Source organism: Sinocyclocheilus rhinocerous, unplaced genomic scaffold, assembly GCF_001515625.1.
Source record: "Sinocyclocheilus rhinocerous isolate Xijiao unplaced genomic scaffold, SAMN03320098_v1.1 scaffold1164, whole genome shotgun sequence".
Classification (NCBI taxonomy): domain Eukaryota; kingdom Metazoa; phylum Chordata; class Actinopteri; order Cypriniformes; family Cyprinidae; genus Sinocyclocheilus; species Sinocyclocheilus rhinocerous.
The window spans coordinates 658,907-677,586 of record NW_015643253.1 but is presented as its reverse complement, the minus strand read 5'-3'; the positions used below and the strand labels follow the sequence as shown (position 1 = coordinate 677,586).

The 18,680-nt window shown below is 37.0% G+C and overlaps 1 protein-coding gene across 1 annotated transcript in view; it reads right to left on the bottom strand.

The window, feature by feature from the left end:
- The window catches only part of LOC107757211 (transmembrane protein 178B-like), a 79,502-nt gene that overhangs the window by 58,920 nt on the left and 1,902 nt on the right, over positions 1 to 18,680 (bottom strand). The gene's annotated exons all lie outside the window — the stretch shown is intronic.

Below are 18,680 nucleotides of genomic sequence, written 5' to 3'. Positions count from 1 at the left end.
ATTTAAAGCACAGAGAATGACAATGCCGTGAAGGGTTTTTGACATAGGCTAATTTTATGTGTATTTATACGCAACTCGGTATTTCCGCGCTGTCTGAAACCTGTCTCTTGTGCACGCTTTGATTGTGTGCGAGAACAGCGCGTGAGTAACGAATTGAGCTCTCTTTCGTTTCTTCTTCTTGTGGTTTAAAATTGCTTGTGTGTATATTTGGCAAATTAATCTGCGAATCACATATCTATCATTAACATAAACTTGTGTGTATTTGACAGTTTAAGTGCAGTAAGACAAGAAAGAGAACTTAGTTTAGTACTCAAATGCCGTGTGACAGCTGCTTTCTGTGGCGTGCTTCGGATGTGTGCGATATGATATGGCTTTAAAACGCAGGATTTCAACACGATAGATATGATAATCAAAACCAAACAGATGTTTTTTGGCAGAATATCTGAGGTATGAGCTGTAAAGGCACACATAGTCTATGAAGGCACAGCCCTATTCTGGGAAAGGGGGCGGGGATCCGCAGCTCATTTGCATTTAAAGATACAGGCACGAAAACAGCGTGTTTCTTCTTCCACTCAAAATAGGCATTTTCAAAATGCAAAATGATATAATAAATGATCGGTGGGGTATTTTGAGCTGAAACTTCACAGACACATTCTGGAGACACCTGAGACTTATATTACATCTTGTAAAAAGGGGCATAATAGGTGTCCTTTGGGTACATATTACTACTCTTACTGTATATACTAATATGCAACTTTTAGGTGTAGATAAGGTACAAAGATGTCTCTTTAAGGGTAATGCCCTAGTGATAATCTGCAGAAATTAACCTAAATCAGGGTGTTTCTGAGATCTACCTTTCTGCAAAGTTCAGCTCCAACCTTAATCAAACACACCTGAAGCAGCTAATTAAATATATCTTTTCCACAGACTCCTGGTTGAAAACTCTGGCTCTAGAGGACGACAGAAACCTCTAGTGACTGTCTCAGAGAGTGACTGAGCTGTCAATAGATGACGACATTCTCTAGATAGTTGGAATGAATGAAGGTACAGTGCTCGTGAAACCTAGAGGGATGTTCTATAAATATCTAGAGAGTAAGAATGCTTTTCCATCAAAAAAACATGACAAAAAAAAAAACAAGCCGTCCTTCTGTGAAGTTAATTATCCGCAATCATTCTGTAACAGATCTCTGAATTTGTACCCCACTGAAAAAAAGGAGACCATATTCTCTGCTCCTCTGTATCCGTCATGCGGTGTCAGTTCTGTGCTCTTCCATAACACATCTTACACACTCCAGTGTACTTCAGCTCACAGCACACACCACATTAACACACCCCTGAACCCGCTGTTAGAAGCAGGAATTCAATTACAGACCCAATGTGGAGATGGAGAAAAAGCAGCGACTGGCTGACTGAGACTCTCTCGATCACTTCATACTGGGCTCAAATTAATGAATCTCATTCCTGGGGAAACTCAGAGGTGGAAAGAAGCATTAAACACTCAACATTTTCAGCAAGATCGGGAAAAGTATGACTGGAGTGCCGCTGGTGGTTGCCGACAGGATGTCGAATGTGGATTCTGTTTCAGTTGCTGTTGGACACTATGCCAGGCTCAAGTAACCTAAAATCTATCAAGTCTGTTTTGCTGCTAGTGTAGGTCATTAACACCAGAGACCAAGGTTGGAAATAGGAAATTGAACAAGGAATGTATAGGCCTCTTGACCCGTTCACACGAAAATGCTGGTTATGGGGCATTCAGAAGGCTTCAGCTCTCTGAATATGTTGTCTGACAGCTAAATAAGGTTGTGTGCTGATCATATCACCCAAACAAGTTAAGTAAAACAAGTAACAAGGTACTTTTTTCACAAAGGCAAGGCAAGGCAAGGCAAGGCAATGTCCATCAGGGACCGTCATCAAAATTTTGATCAAGTCTCAAATCCCTCCTCCTCAAACCTGCAGATAATTGTGTCCCCTGTCTTCCTTCATCTGAGCCAATGTGACTTTAATAGCGTTAATCAGGTTTGTAATGTATCATTAGCGGAGTGAGGGACCTTGTCTGGTTTAAAGCCCAATCGCTGATTGATTGAACAGACAAAAACCCAAACTGTCATCAACAATGGCCAATTACATATGAAGTTTATGCCGCAAAACTCTTAATGGCCATCCATAAATAATATCCAGATTAGATGGGCAATTGTAATCTTTGATTGTTGATAATTATGGGCCTGGCACTCAGAGGGAGTGTTTGCTCATAACACGCGAGAGGTTTCCTAATGTGTTTGTGTTTTGAGTGCCTTTGCGAAATGCACTTGATGAAAGCAAAACACACAATCAGACCAAATTAGCCGAGCGCTGGCAGTCTGTCATTTCCGATGGGCTCCACCTCAGACCGAGCCGTGCATGTGAATTTTTGCAGATTGGATCCAAATTCATCCTATTGAAAACAACCAGTGGGCTGCTTTTCGATTTTTCATCTGTGCTTTGATTTTCCTGGGTTTCTGCCTACGCTGTCTCTAGATTAAATTGTCTGATTTTTCAAGTTTCTGAGAGCGATTGGTAAACTGTAATTCTTGCTGTGAACCTCATTAACATCACGCCTATCACCGTCTGCCCTTGTTAGTTTTTGTTACGTGTCCTTGATCTGCTCGGTATTATATTAAAACTATGAATAATGCTGCCGTTACAAGTGGTTGTGTGCCTGTTTATGTAAGTGTGTTTTTGCACATGTATATATGCATGGAGAGCCACAGAGCCATTATAGAGAGCCCACACTTCTCCACCCTCTCTTGAATTCTCTCGCATGACTCTCTCCTTTTTTCTCTCTGATTTCACAGTTAGATTTACAGCTGTCACCGCAGAGGTCAAAGAGAAACGACATAAAAATCTGTTTCTATATCCGCTGCTCCCAGTTGATCTCACTGGCGGTGTAATGACAGAGTGAAAGCTGCCGGTTTATCGGTCGCAGTGCTGATTATGTAGATGGCAGTGGGGGGAATGGTTTAATTACTAAAGCTGAGAGCCAATGGAGCTAGTAGAGTTGACACATTAACACTCAAATTACAACTATTTTTTGTACTTTGATGTTGCTGTTGCAAAACTTCAGTGCAGAAAGTACAGTTAAAAATCTGTGAAAGTATACTAGAAACACTGGTTATTCTTTATTTGAGAATACAAATGGAGTGCCTATAATAATAATAATAATAATAATAATAATAATAATAATAATAATAATAATAATAATAATAATAATAATAATAATAATAATAATAATAGTAGTAATAATACAATTTTTGCTATTATTATTTCCGAATATCATTCTTCCCCACATGGATGATGATTCGATTTGCAAATGCAAAAAGCAATGTAACAAAACACTGTTTTAATGCCACGCAGTCTGCCAACTTAAGTGAATATTTCAGTGAATTGGTTCATTTACAAAAACAATTCACTGATTCATCAATATAATAATAATAATAATAATAATAATAATAATAATAATAATAATAATAATAATAATAATAATAATAATAATAATAATAATAATAATAATAATAATAATAATAATAATAATAATAATAATAATAATAATAATAGTAGTAATAATACAATTTTTGCTATTATTATTATTATATTAATGTGGTATATAGTTATAATTTTTCTATATGTACATTATATTATTTTATTAATTTCATGTGTTGTATTATCTATCTATCTATCTATCTATCTATCTATGATCAAAAATACAGTAAAAACAGTAATATTGTGAAATTATTACAATAAAAAAACAACTGTTTTATATTGTAATATACTTAAAAATTTAATTTAGTTTGGGGTCAGTACTTTTTTATAGAAATTAATACTTTTATTCAGCAAGGATATGTTAAATTGATATCGTTACAAAAAATAATTTTTAATAAATGCTGTTCTTTGCAACTTTTTTTTATTCATCAAAGAATCCTGAAAAAATTATCACAGATTGCAAAAAATAGTAATGGAAATAGTAATGGCTGATGAAAATTCAGCTTTGCCACCACCGCAATAAATGATATTTTAAGGTTAAAATTAAAATTAAATTTTAAATTGTAATAATATTTCATAATATTACTGTTTTTTCTGTATTTTTTATTAAATAAATGCAGCTTTTTTTTTAATGAACATAAGAGACTTCTTTAAAAAAACATAAAAATCGTACTAATCCCAAACTTTTGAACAGCATATATATATAAACTGTAATATATATAAGCCGCACATTGTTAACATTAACAATTTTTAATTGTATATCGGTATTTGGTTTATGTGTTAATCCTTTAGTTTATGTGTTTATTTGATGTGCTTAAAACAGCAACCAGCAGTAATGTCTCTGGAGGTTGACTGGCAGCCTTTAAATAAACAGTGATGAGGAGACTGTTGGCCCTCTGAGACTTCAGTTTTGGGTGTGTGGATGTCACTGTTTGCCCTTCTCACGAACTTCGTTATCGTATATTCAATTATGTATCAGCTGGGGACCCGCAGAGCAAATGAGAAAGAGAGTGAGGGCACCATTCTCACTCATAATGAGGCAACAGGAAAAGCTTGTGTGTATGTGTGCAGTATGTACATGTGTGCATACACTAAAATTTGAGCAATATTTTGCCAATCTATGGAAATGCTTCACTTTGCATTGAGGTTAACTGCTGAGAGACAATGAGGTAAACAATAAATATTATAAGATGATTTTTTTTCTTGCAAATATGGATTAAGCTATTCAAATAATGTGTTGCTCATTGCAAATTAAGTACATTTTATTGAAACTATATTTTGAACCATTTTTTATATATATTTAAACTGTTTAATTTATACAAAAAAAACACTTTCATTGTATGGAAAAAGCAATTAAAACATTCTTCAAAATATCTTCTTTTGTCTTCCACAGAAGAAATAAAGTCATACAGGTTTTGTAACCCCATGAGGGTGAGTAAATGATAAAAGACGTTTCATTTTTTTGTGGTTACTAGTTAAAATTAGAGGTTTTGAATAATCATTAACCCTGAACAAGCTCCACAAACTATCAAAGGAAATCTGTATTTCTGCTTCTACTAGAACACGACTTTACCCTATTTAAGGATTTTAGTGTAGTGGACAGATGGAGCCGGGGGTTTGCACTCTCAAACTGAGGAGAAGTGAGCACCTAGCAACAGCAGCATGACCGCCTGCCTATTACAGCCTAGCGAGTTAATGGCAGCTCCCTGAGGCGAGAGAGAATTCCATCTCCCTTCTCCACGTGAGTATTCTCGTTTTCCACCTCCGTCTCTCCAGGTAAAAATGGCAACATGATGCTGTGCTTTGATTTTTATTTAGTCCACACCTTCTACATTCCTCAACCTCTGCACAGACATCTATCCCTCGCCACATACATAGTGGCGTTATTTGTGATGCCGATATCGATCCTCTGCTGTTTTCTTGTTCTCTTCTTGTCAGTTTGCCCTCTGGACAGCAGACCTTTGGGAATGTGAAAAAAAGGAGGATGTTGCGAGTCCTCTGCTCATCTGAGTGGTCCGCTCATCGCCTGAGGCTTTCCGTCTGATAAAGGTGTGCCGAGACATCAACTCTCCACCAACTGTCTCCATGTTCCAGACGTTTCATCACATATTTGCCACTACCCTCATTTCTCTGACTGAACACATAGACATTTGTAGAGAACCTGAAATTATTATATAAGAGTACTCACTAAAATTGGTCACTAGGTAAAAATTATCATATATTATTCATCATATATTATATATTATTATAAGCCTCTTATGCTCACAAAGGCTGCATTTATTTGATTAAAAAATACAGTAAACTGTAAAAAAAAACTTTGCAATATTGTAAAATATTATTACAATTTTAAAAAATACAAAACTTAAAAAAATTTAAATTTTAATATATTTTAAAATGTTTGAAAATGTATTCTTGTGATGGCAACACTACATTTTCAGCAGCTATTACTCCAGTCCTCAGTGTCTCACGTTGCTTCAAAAATCATAATCAAATAATCAAATACTAAAAATAATAAACATGATCTTTTTATAAGACTTATTTCATTAAATTACTCTTTTTGCTAATTTATTTTAAATTTAATTTGATCAGAATTCATAGCTACTTTCAAATGTCTATCAACGGAGAAAAAAGCTTTTTTGCCCAAGATGGTGTTGTTACGGCATCTATCAGCAGAGGCTAACTAGGTCATGCTACCTAGCTAAACCTTGACCCCTTTATAAAAGGTTTAAGTGAATTCCCTGCTCTTTAATGCATGCATCTCGATTAGAGACAGTACTAGAGAAGAGTCTGGGTGCTTCATTTAGATACTAGCATTGGATTACACCACTACTGTAATCAATCAATATCATTTCTTGCACATTTCCTCTTTCAAGTAGTCTGTTAGCACTGTTGATAATGTCTCAGTCACTTTTGGCCTTGAAGGGTGGATATGAGAGGCTGACAACATGCTGATTTTTACGGCTTATTTAGGTTACAGTAGCAGAAAGGGTTTGAGACTGGATTCTGGGTGCTCTATAGCTTTGCTTAGAAGATCAAAGCCCCTCTGATCCTTAATAGCTATCAGGCGCTTGCTCATGTTTAAAGGGGGTACGTGGCGTGTTCTTGGGCACATTCTTCTATAAGGAAGCTTGAAATGCTAATGCTACTATCGCTAATGCATCAAAAAGAAACGTTAGAAAGCTGGCTTTACTTATCCAGCTTCCTGGTGTTGATTTATGTGGGCCTTTTTCGACGGTGAGGAGAGAAGCTTAAATGCACCCAAGTGAATAGCAAACACGGGTTTGTTGGCAAGCTTGCCCTCTGCTGATTCTTAAATGCTTTGACGTGGACCTAAAAGGTCTGTCGCAAATTCCAGGCTTAGTGTAGGAAAACGAATGATTTTTTATGATTGCAACTGGCTAACAGTGTTTTGAACTGAAACTGCATCCGCAAAGCCATTTTACTTCTGTAATTTGATGCATTTCTAAGTAAAAAATAATAAATAAAAGGCAGGACTTGATTGTATATTTATCGGGCATTGATTGGATCATGAAAATTAGGAGTTTTCAATTGGTTGAGTCCTGAATGTAAGTTTGCTTTCAGTTGTTTAGAAAATGAAATTTGGTCCAGGAATCAGGTCATATTGACTTTCTATCAGTTGGGAATAAAGATTGTGATTGGGATGTGGAGGTTAAAGGTTGATAACCAAACATGTTGGTATTTTTTGTCCATACTAACTCAATGGGACCCGAAACTGTTTAATTTGCAACATTAGTCAAAATATCTTATTTTGTGTTCCACAGAAGAAAGTCATACAGGTTTGGAATGACATGAGAGTGAGTAAATGATGACAAAATTAGAATCTCTTTAAAGGTCAAGTTCACCTTTAAGACTATCAAAATAACGTATATTGTCGACATAGCCTACACTTTATTATGTTAACTTTAACAGGTATGAAATTACTGTGCTAACTAGAAGCAAGATTTTAGAAACGCCGCATTACGTAAAATTATAGCTACTGGTTAACATTAACCAATTGCCCATTTGCCGTAAGTGAGTTCAGCCAAAATGGAAAGCTGTTTGAGAAGCAGAGCAAGTTATTAGATATTGTGCACTGTAAGCCCAGGAACATGTATTAAGAAAGTAAATGGCATCAGTTCTGATTTCTTGTTGACTTCAAAGTGAGAGCCGATAATTAGAAAACTCAAAGTTGTATGGATGCATTTATCAAGTGCCTTAATACAGCGCCAGGTGCTGCAGTGGCTGAAAGAGCGTGAAAATGTGCTTACAAAGTCAAAGTGAAAGTAAATGAAGTATAAAGGAATGTTTAAGCAGTGACATGGGTGGAAAATGTTTGAGGTCTATTTTGTCAACACAGCATATTAATTTGTCTGGGGCGATTTCCCACCTCGCTTAATTTTAACACCTTTTGAGCATGCGGTAACCCAATAACTATAAAGAAGCAGTCATGGACGGAGGGTGTGTATGAATAGCTAATGTAGATTGTTCAGTTTCATATCACAGGACAGAAGAGATAGGTCATAATTGTTATTGATTGTAATCAACTATCAATTGATTATTTAAGCAGTGTGTTGTGTTTTAGCTATATATATATATATATATATATGTATGTATGAAGTCTCTTATGCTCACCAAAGGCTGCATTCATTTGATTAAAAAAAACCCAGAAATATTGTGAAATATTATAATTTAAAATAATGGTTTTATATTCTAATATATTTTAAAATGCAATGTATCCATGTGATGCAAAGCTGTTTTTCAGCAGCCATTACTCCAGTCTTCAATGTCACATGATGCTTTTAGAAATCATTCTAATATTTAATTCTGAAAGAATAAAAATTTTCATTATTCCAAACTATATATTTTATATATAAAATTTTAAATTGTATTTTTTTCTATATAATGAGAATGAGATTTTTTACATTTAGGCAATAGGAGTTTTGTGGTAAAAATGTACTCTATGGTCATGCAAAAATATCATAATGGTCCTAAAATAGGCTTCATTTTCTTTTAATATGACCCAGACATGTACTTGACAGGTTTCATGAGATTCACCCACACAGTAAAAACATAGTAGTTGGCGGTATGACTTCCCATTTCTGATGTAATGCCCTGATAGTGCAACAATCAAAGTCATACATTCAGGTAGATATTTGGCCTTTCATGAGAAAATGAAACACACACACACATCTTTTCCCATCTCTCCAGGCCCATTCTGCAAATACCAAAGCTATTAGAAAGGAGGAAGGGGAGAAAAAAAAGAGCAGAATAGCATTTGTCAGGTGTCTTCACGTTGCCACGACAACAGAAGCAAGAGAATTATTCCACACATCTTGACAGATGACGTCACTCAACCTTCTGCCTGTGCCTTATCTGTCGGCCTCAGAGAAGAAAGAAAAACAAACAACTGCCTCCATCCGTCACTCACAGCGTAAAACACCTTAACACGGCTCACGCGGTCCACGGGGCAAGCAGAGACACCTCGCACACCCTTCACTCGCTCGACCCAAGAGGCAGAAGCAGCTGTGTGATTTCTCTGTGTGCCATAATTCTTGCTTTGTCGGCTTCCTGAAAGCTCTCATTCAGGCCGGCAGCTGCGGTGGACGTGGTTCTCATTAGAATCGGCCCGCTCTCTCCTACAGAGCTTTTAACAAGAGTCTTGTTTTTCTCAGGCCTGAATGGATTGAGGATTGGTGTCATTGCACCGTGAGATGAACCCCACTGAAGTCCAGCCCTTCTGATTAACCATTGATCAAACGAGAGGATGTGAGGAAGAGGGGATGAGAAAGAGGAAGGGCGTCCACCAGGAGAAGGGAGAGCTTATACATCAGAGATCAGGTCTGGATTCCAGCTTTCACTCAATCGACCCTATTGAGACTCATCATAGCCAATAACAGGAAGTTAAGACTGAGTGGTGAAAAACACTTTTATATCTGTATTTTTATCTGCATATCCTTAAAAAAAAAAACACATTTACTGAAGAATTAAAACTGCATGAGATATTAAGCTCAGTTTATTTTTCTTGCCCCGTTGGCAAGTTGTTTTTTCTTGTTTTTAGCATAAATGTAACAAGATTTACTGAAGTTTGTGCTGAAAATACTTTGCCAGCAGGATGTGAAAAATACAATCCTATTCCTAAGATCCTTTGAAAACAAACAAGTCTTATTATGCTATTATTTTCAAAAGTTAAATAACAAAATACTTAAGAAAATGATAATGATGATAAATTGTGTGTGCATAGAGATTATCTCATGATAATTATTGTTGTCTCTGAGACGATATATTTGATAGAATATATATATATATATATATATATATATTGCACACCCAAAATTGCACTTTATTCAACAAAAATAAAGAAAGAAAAATGTATTTACCAAACAGCTCAACGTTTTGACCAGACCAGAAGCATAAAATTTCACTAGTATTGGTCTGAACAGCTGAAATGTAGGTATCTTGACAACTCTGCTGCTGGTAAGTTAAGGTGTGGGTTACCACAGCTTTGTTAATCATATTCGAGTGAACTATTTTGCATTGCCATGCTAGGTACATTGAAAACAGCCGAATAGGCAAAATTGTATTTCCATTTTACTTTTCATATCATATATCCAAATGCATGAGATAGACTGCCTAGACTGTTTCAGGCCTTAAAATGCACCAAGGCTTTTAGCTTTGGCACTGACCCACTCATATTGAGTGAAGATCATCCGGTGTTTATCACACTCTCCCAAATTCAATGACAAACTAATGAGCAACTGAACGGATCAGTGTCTGTCTCAGCATTTCAAATGCATTACTTGTCTTATGGCTCAGCTTACAAAGATTCCCTATGATTGATCTGCTCCAAAAAATAAATTGTGTGTGCATAGAGATTATCTCATGATAATTATTGTTGTCTCTGCATATTAAAGGGATAGTTCACCCAAAAATGAAAATTACCCCATGATTTACTCACCCTCAAGTCATAGGTGTATATGACATTCTTCTTTCAGACGAATACATTCAGAGTTATATTAAATAATTTCCAGGATAATCCATGCTTTATAATGGGAGTGTATGGTAGCCCAAAATTTGAAGTTCATAAAATTGCACCCATCCATTTTAAAAGAAGTCCAACTGGCTCCGGGGGGTTAATAAAGGCCTTCTGAAGCGAAGCGATGTGTTTGTGTAAGAAAAATATCCATATTTACAACTTTATAAACCTTAATCTCTAACTTCCGCTAACTGTCGTACGTGCGTGGTTACCACAGCTTTGTTAATCATATTCGAGTGAACTATTTTGCATTGCCATGCTAGGTACATTGAAAACAGCCGAATAGGCAAAATTGTATTTCCATTTTACTTTTCATATCATATATCCAAATGCATGAGATAGACTGCCTAGACTGTTTCAGGCCTTAAAATGCACCAAGGCTTTTAGCTTTGGCACTGACCCACTCATATTGAGTGAAGATCATCCGGTGTTTATCACACTCTCCCAAATTCAATGACAAACTAATGAGCAACTGAACGGATCAGTGTCTGTCTCAGCATTTCAAATGCATTACTTGTCTTATGGCTCAGCTTACAAAGATTCCCTATGATTGATCTGCTCCAAAAAACCATTTCCCACAGGCAGCAAATCCAAAATCAGCAACTAAACACCACAGAGATTTGGGGGAGAAATAGCAGCGGGAAACATGTTTGGAAAAATTGAGCTGTTCTTGATGACTTCTCTAAAAGGAAACTCCAAATAATGAGGAGGGAGTAAAACACAATCTTTCACGTCGTTCTTTTACCTCATTCTATCCTTCACTTCACTGCAGTGTGCAATCCTTTGGTGGTGAAATCATCAGCACTCCATTTTCTGGAGACTAATCTGCGAGCCAGAATATAAATTGGGCTGCGAGAAGGAGGGAGACGAATCGAGCGAAGGGGGAGGGGCGAGGAAAGACAGTGTCATTTCCTCTTGACTAACAGCCCTCGCCGTCTATTCTTTATCGCTCCACTTCTACTTGTAATTGCACAAAGCAGCCGCATTCATCTGACTGGACGTTTTACCCACAGTTCCACTGCAGTTCTCTCACAGCTGTTCCCTGTCTTTCAGGTGCAGCATTACTACTGGTATTTCTTCAGCGTTTCAGCTGCCTCCAACCATCCTCCTCCACTTCCCTGCATGGCAACCCCCACGCCTCCGCTTTGTTCACCTCGCAGGGCTGATTGTGAGAGGAGACCTGTGCCAGGTTTCATCAGGGAAAACAGAAAGACAAACAACGAGGCTCAAATTGACTTCAGGTCACGCAACATTCTCCGATTTCAATTCTGCGGCACGGTGCCACGTGAAACGCCGACATTTATCAGTCCCGTGGAAATGCAGATGTTGTCAGCTGAATATTATAAGCAGGGCTTGTGCTTCTAGCTTTCAGGGACAAATTATAACAGCCCTACAGCATTGTGACAGGAAAATAATTATACTTTTTAATTAGGAAGAAGTATTCCGGTGGCTTATTTTCAGAGCGATTTCCAGGCATGGTTCTGAAATTACAGATTTATCAAGAATTGTTTTTAAGTCAGGCTAAAATGATGTTCGCAACTCTTTCTTTTTTTTTTTCAGTGTGACATTTTCAGGTCAACTGAACAATTATTTCTCATCAACAATTGAGTTGATCGGAAAAAGAAGGCGTTAAATACTAGAATGGTGCCAGATCTTTGGATGGGAGAGGGTCACCATAAAAATGAAAGGGTTTGATGACATTACCTGAAGAGAAAAGTTGCGTTTTGATACAAGACAAACATTATTTCATATAGAATATTGAGCACCAATGAACTGTGCATAAGACCAGGAATGTGCGTTAAGAAAGTAAAAAAGTACATTTTTGTCTTAATTCATCAGTCTTAATTTAGTAGTAACACTTTAGTTTAGAGGACACTATTCACTATTAACTAGTTGCTTATTAGCATGCTTATTACAAGCATGTTGGCCGTTTGTTAGTATTTATAAAGCACATATTAATGCCTTATTCTGCATGACCATATTCTAGAACCCTTAACCCTACCCAGAACCTAAACATAACTAAAAGCTACCTTACTATCAATAAGCAGCAAATGAGGAGTTTATTGAGGGAGAACTCTTAGTAGTGAATTTGTGTTCCCTAATCTATGTTACCAGTAATAATGCTGTAAACGTGCAAATTGTTCTATTTTATATTTTATTACTCTAAAATAGTCAAATAGACTAATTTTTGGCAAATTTCCAGCAAGAGTTTGCTTTAATTAATAATTGTTAAATTATTGTAATGATGTGCACTTTTTGTTTCATTTTTATCATTAACAAAGTTTTTAAAAAATGCTAGTCGTCTTTTTTTTTTTTTTTTTTACAAAATTAACTCTGCTCCTTGTAATCATCCTTCAAATGGCTTACTTAGTTATCTTTGCATTTTAAAAACATTAAATATTACCTTGAAAACTTAAGTTACTTTCTTGATGCCACTGACCTCCATCAAGTCCTTAATGTTCCCAATTTTCTGATGTTATTTCAAGAAGTTAATCATTTTGTTGCCGTCATAACATATATCAATCTAGATGTGTGATTTCACAGTACATTACCCAGAATGTTGCATTTTGGAATGTTAAAATGTTTTAAAAAATAGCCTTGAATAGAAAAAGTTGCACTATTGACTCCAAAAAAGCCCAGTAATAAACCCCAAAATGCCTCAGAATAGAGCACAAGCTCCACACAAAACATTGGGAAAACCACATGTTAAATCCACTCAAGAACCACGTGACCTTCCCGGTCGGAGAGCTTTCATGGTGTGATGAAAATGTCGATATCTTCCAACATGGTAGCCAATGATCATATTAGCATAATTTCCAACAGGAAGGGGAAAGTGATATAACTCAAGCTGTTATCAAGCAGGGTGCTAATTTCAAGTCTGTCATATCTTAAATGCACAATTGGACGTCTTATTCGAACTAAGCGAGAAATATTCTTCCCACACTAATGAGGGTGCTTTACACACTCTGAGGCCAAATCATAATCTGCTGGTCGTGGGCTGAGTCCAGGCACTCTGTCAAGTCACATTTCGCTATATGGATATTTGTTGGAAATGAAAGGCGTAACAGAAAATGAAAAGGGAGGTTATTGGATACCTCATTTATTTCAGCATAGTTCCTGCAAGGATCTTAAATGCCTCCTGGCCTTGAAAATTACTGAACGCTTTTCCCTTTCTCTACACTTTATTGAAAGTCACACCCAATTTCTGTGATATAATATGCCTTGGAATAAAATCATTGTCAGAGGAAATGCAAAGCAATAAAATCTCTACTGCACAGTCTATTCCTTGTTCCCAAGAGATGTACCCAGCATCCCACCTCAACACCTGTGTATTTGATTAGCGCCAGCACCCGAGTCCCAGTGCGACTTACTTTTTGAACCATGAAGGTGTGGCGTCTTCCTCCCATGGCATCCAATTTAAACACTGAAAACAAGGAAGCCAGATCCTTTGAGATCTCAAGTACAATCCAATCCTTGTCTTCGCTCTCGCCTGCTAACCAAGAATAGATTTGGAGGGCCCTTCTTGTAATAAGGTAATAATATCGAATATGCACAATTGAGATCTAAATCTCACACTGAAACTTGTCCTTGATGTAAACTGCATATATGTTGTGGTTTCTCTCACTGTCCATCTGTATTCGCTCTCTTTGTCTCCCTCGCATCCCCAAGGCCACAGTAACCTCTTAACGTTAGGTTTGTCTGTTTTAATGGTGAGGGGTTGAGTATCTCTCTTGTCGCTTTTATTGTGTTCTAGGTCTAAAATGTCTTCATCATCCCTGATGGGTGTCCCGCTGGGAGGCAGGGACAGATGGTGGACAATGAGATGGGTTGGCTGTTTCTGCATGATCTCACCCTCCTCTCACACTCTCACTCAGATAGACTTTCTCAATTTTCCACAAATTCCAGATGCCGCCATCATTCGCATAATTTCCTATTTCTGGTCACCCTTTTCGTTGCGCAGATATTTATCTTTCTGCAAACTATAAACATAAATCATTTCCTCTGTGCTGCAATATGTTGCTATAATGTGGAACTTTCAAGAATGCTATCACTAAAAGGGATATGCTAGCATGGTGCTAATCAACTCTTAAAGTTGAACTCATTTTGGCACCAATCAGCACAAATCGCACATTTCCAGAGGTCCTGCAACAACCGTGCAACTGCTATTGAGCTGCTGTGTGAATAGGACTGCTAGGCATTTTTCTCCAATTTTTTTTTATTTTGTTTTTATTTTTACACAATTTTTGGTTTTAGTTTTGTCTATTGAAGAAAATATCCTTAATTCTGCATGTCATATCCATTCATTTTAGTCACTTTTATTAAATCTGATCTAATTTCAGTCAACAGAAATGACATTTTCGTTGATGAAAATGTAAACTGATCAAAATATTTAAAATATGTATTTATTACAACTAATTTTAAGTCACAGTTTTACACTAAAATCTAATTTCAGTCAACAAAAATATTTTAGTTCATCAAGTATTCAATAATTTGCTGTATTAATTTCAACATGTAACAATACATGTGAAAACGGTTTTTAAAACATTAATTAGTTGTATGTATTTTAGTGCATTGTTATGGAAAGATTCACAAACTGACTTATATTTTGTATGATTATTTATTTATATTTTTGTTTTATAATTTCTTGTCATATTTTTGGGAACAGTTTTTTAAAATTAAAATTGTTAAAGGGGTCATATGATGCGATTTCAAGTTTTCCTTTCTCTTTGGAGTGTTACAAGCTGTTCGTGAATAGATAAGATCCCTGAAGTTGCAAAGACTAAAGTCTCAAACAAGAGGGCACGACTAGAAATCAGTGGTTAAGTTGTATTTACAACACTGTTCCAGAACAGTTCACCCCAAATATGCAGATGTGTCCAGCGCATTTTATGGAGGATGAGGACTGTTTCCTGAACCAGTAGCCTACAATGCATCTGTGGCACAAAGGCTGTTTCTATAAAGTTGGGCAGTTGTTTCCTGAACCTACAATGCCGGCGCTTCTGACTCACAGCCTGTAAGTACATTTTCATATTTAAAGAATTTGCCACTTATTATTCAAACGCGAGTTTTGAGCAGTGTAGAGCAGTGCTAGTTGTTTGTCGTTTCTCTGATCACAAATGCAGACATGGTTTTATGTTTACACGGCACGATGCAACGCAATGCGTAAAAAGACAGTATAAGTCATTTTTATAATGCGTAATTATGTCCCCACTGGATGCAACAAATGCCTCATTTATAATGGGTTTTAATGTTTTTGTCTCGTCGCGCCGGGACACGGCATCACAGTATGTTAAGGGGCGTAACAATTCCGTCACACGCTTGAGGCATTCGGCCAATCACAACGCACTGGATAGCTGGCCAATCAGAGCACACCTCGCTTTTCAGACCGATGAGCTTTGTAAAAATCGACGCGTTTCAGAAAGGCGGGGCATAGAGGAGCAACAATAATGTACAGTATGTGGAAAATAATGTTTTTTGAACCTTAAACTGCATAAACACATTGCATTACACCAAATACACAAAATAATGTTCTTTTTAGCAACATCATATGACCCCTTTAAATGATTTTTTTTCATTTTTAAAAAACCTTTAAAAATTAACTCTGTAGAGTCATCATTCAAATGGCTTACTTATAGTTATCTTTGCTCATTAAGCAAAACATTCCAAAACATACAATAGTGAGATTAAATGGAGCATGTTTCATTTACAATTAATGACTTTTCCCATCTTTAAGCCCTTAAGTGTTAACCCCTTATCTGTGCACGACTCTTTTGCTCTCTCATACATCATTCTATTCCTCCCGCTCTCTTTCCCAAGAGAGGATCCTGGGTAGAGACAGAGAATAAGCTTCCACTGAGAGATGGCCGATGCCATTATAAGCACAGTCAGCACATTTCATAAAATGATGCGCTTGCAACCCAGATAATGATATGAATAATCATAAACAAGATATGTAACGGTAGCATTCACACATTTATTTATAAAGATGCATGACTATTGACTAATATTTACCAAATAAAGCATGTGCAGAGAAACAGCTGTTTATCTGAGCAATACAGGTTTACAACAGTTGGCTAATAACAAATTGTTCTTTACTTTTAATTATATCTCAAACACACAGGCAAACTGTGACTTGCATCATCACCCCTCGCCCAAGGTGAATGGCAGAGATGGTGTAGAATAACACTGCATTATTCTATCAATGCAACCCCCATCCCAAATCAGCACGCAGTATGTGGCTGGCAGGTGCCCCAGAGAGTTAAATGAGCTTTTGCTGATGCTGCAACACACAATCGGCTGGTACTGCACACATTCATCCAACACACAGCACTACAGGGGCACCTCTTCACCACAAAATCCCTCTTACGTAATCGCACACACATTAGGCACAGGTACCAGAGGAGGTGACACGATTCAAATAAGCTTGTTTTTATTTTAGAGGGCGTTTTGTGCTGCTGCTTTTCCAGAACATGCACACATTTGCAGACAGAGGTTTCGCGTGTAACCGGAGAGTGTGCGAGACTCAGCAACTCTGGGCCAATTGTTTTGGTGTACCTTGACTGAAACACAGCCTACGGTGTTTGGGCTAGCACAGTTTGGGGCTCAGGATCTATTTACAGACATCCTTGTGTGTGTGTGTGTGTGTGTGTGTGTGTGTGTGTAGTTATTAATATATTCATCGCATATGCCTCTAACCAGTGAGGAGTAAATTAACCTAGTTTGGTGGAAGATAATAAGGCCCAGAGTGCACTAGCTATAGGGCTTCGACCCGTCACTCCAGCTAACACATGAGTGGTGAACTTATTGTGAAGGCTGATGTTAGTTTGTATATGTCTGGAGTTTATGGATGAAAAAGTGGTTTACTAAATATTGCACTGCAATATTGCACTGGATTTGCTGTTCCTGAAGGTAATACTTGTAGTAAGGCAAGTGCTTGCAGGGTAGCAAAAGAATAGTGGTAAGGTTTCAGACTTTCAGGCTGCCAGTTTATATTTGTTGGCTATATATGGTTCAAAAGATCTGAGAATGACAAGACCGAACACAATTCAGTATGCAAATATTACAATGACACCATCGCTTCTGTTGCATTTTGAATGCTGAATATTCAAATATATGTGATTCACTCTGTGTACATCAGTGGCAGATTTTAAAAATTGTATCTCAAATTTGTTTAATGTACATGTGGTTAATAGCTCTTTTAATTAAGGTGCTACCTACAGTGACTGTAGAATTTGGACACACATGCAGTTGCTCGCACATCACGTAGGCCTACAGATCGCACGCACACAGAAACATTCAGTAGCGCAGAAAATATCAACGCTGTCCTGTGATTTATCAGTAGCATATAGTTCTTTTTGTTTTTGAAGTAATTAAAACCCACAGTTTCACTATTAGTAGACATTGCACAGACAGGTCGGACTAATTAACACGCAATCACGCTCTCACAAATGCATTCAAATAACCTGATGGTGTGCCCATTGTCAGCAACATTGTCATGATTCTTCATTTTGGTTGGGTCATATTCAAAGGCATACTTAACCTAAAGATGAAAATGCTGTCATCATACTGACTCTGGCTTTAGAATGTAAAAAATTAACAACCAGGCTCAACCAGCTTAATTAGCTTAATTTGGCTTTAATGCTTTTGAACTGAACTGAGAGCAGTGTATGATCTGTCTGAAATTGACCTCAACAGTATAAGCACATCAGGAGAAGATTCCTGCTCAAGGACTCTTTTGTTCAAATATACTTTTATCCAAAGCAACTTGCATTGCATTTACGTAGCCTATACATTTTCCGTCGTGTTCATGCATGACCTGAGATTGAACCCATGATTCTGGCATTTCTAGAACCTTGCATTACTGACTGAGCTACAGTAATGCTCTTCCACAGACTTTCTCCTGAACTGCAGCTGCCCAAACTCATATGCTGTTAATCCTGAAAATGCAACTGCAGTTGGTTCTAATCTTTGAATTTAATTTTTATTTATTTTAACTAACATTAAATTAAACTTGAAATGGAATTATTAATTTATACAATTAACTGAAATCGCAAGAAATGTTTGCTGCCTGCATACCAGGTTTATGTGGCAAACCTGTACCAGATGTTTGAGGAATACCAATACTCTTCTG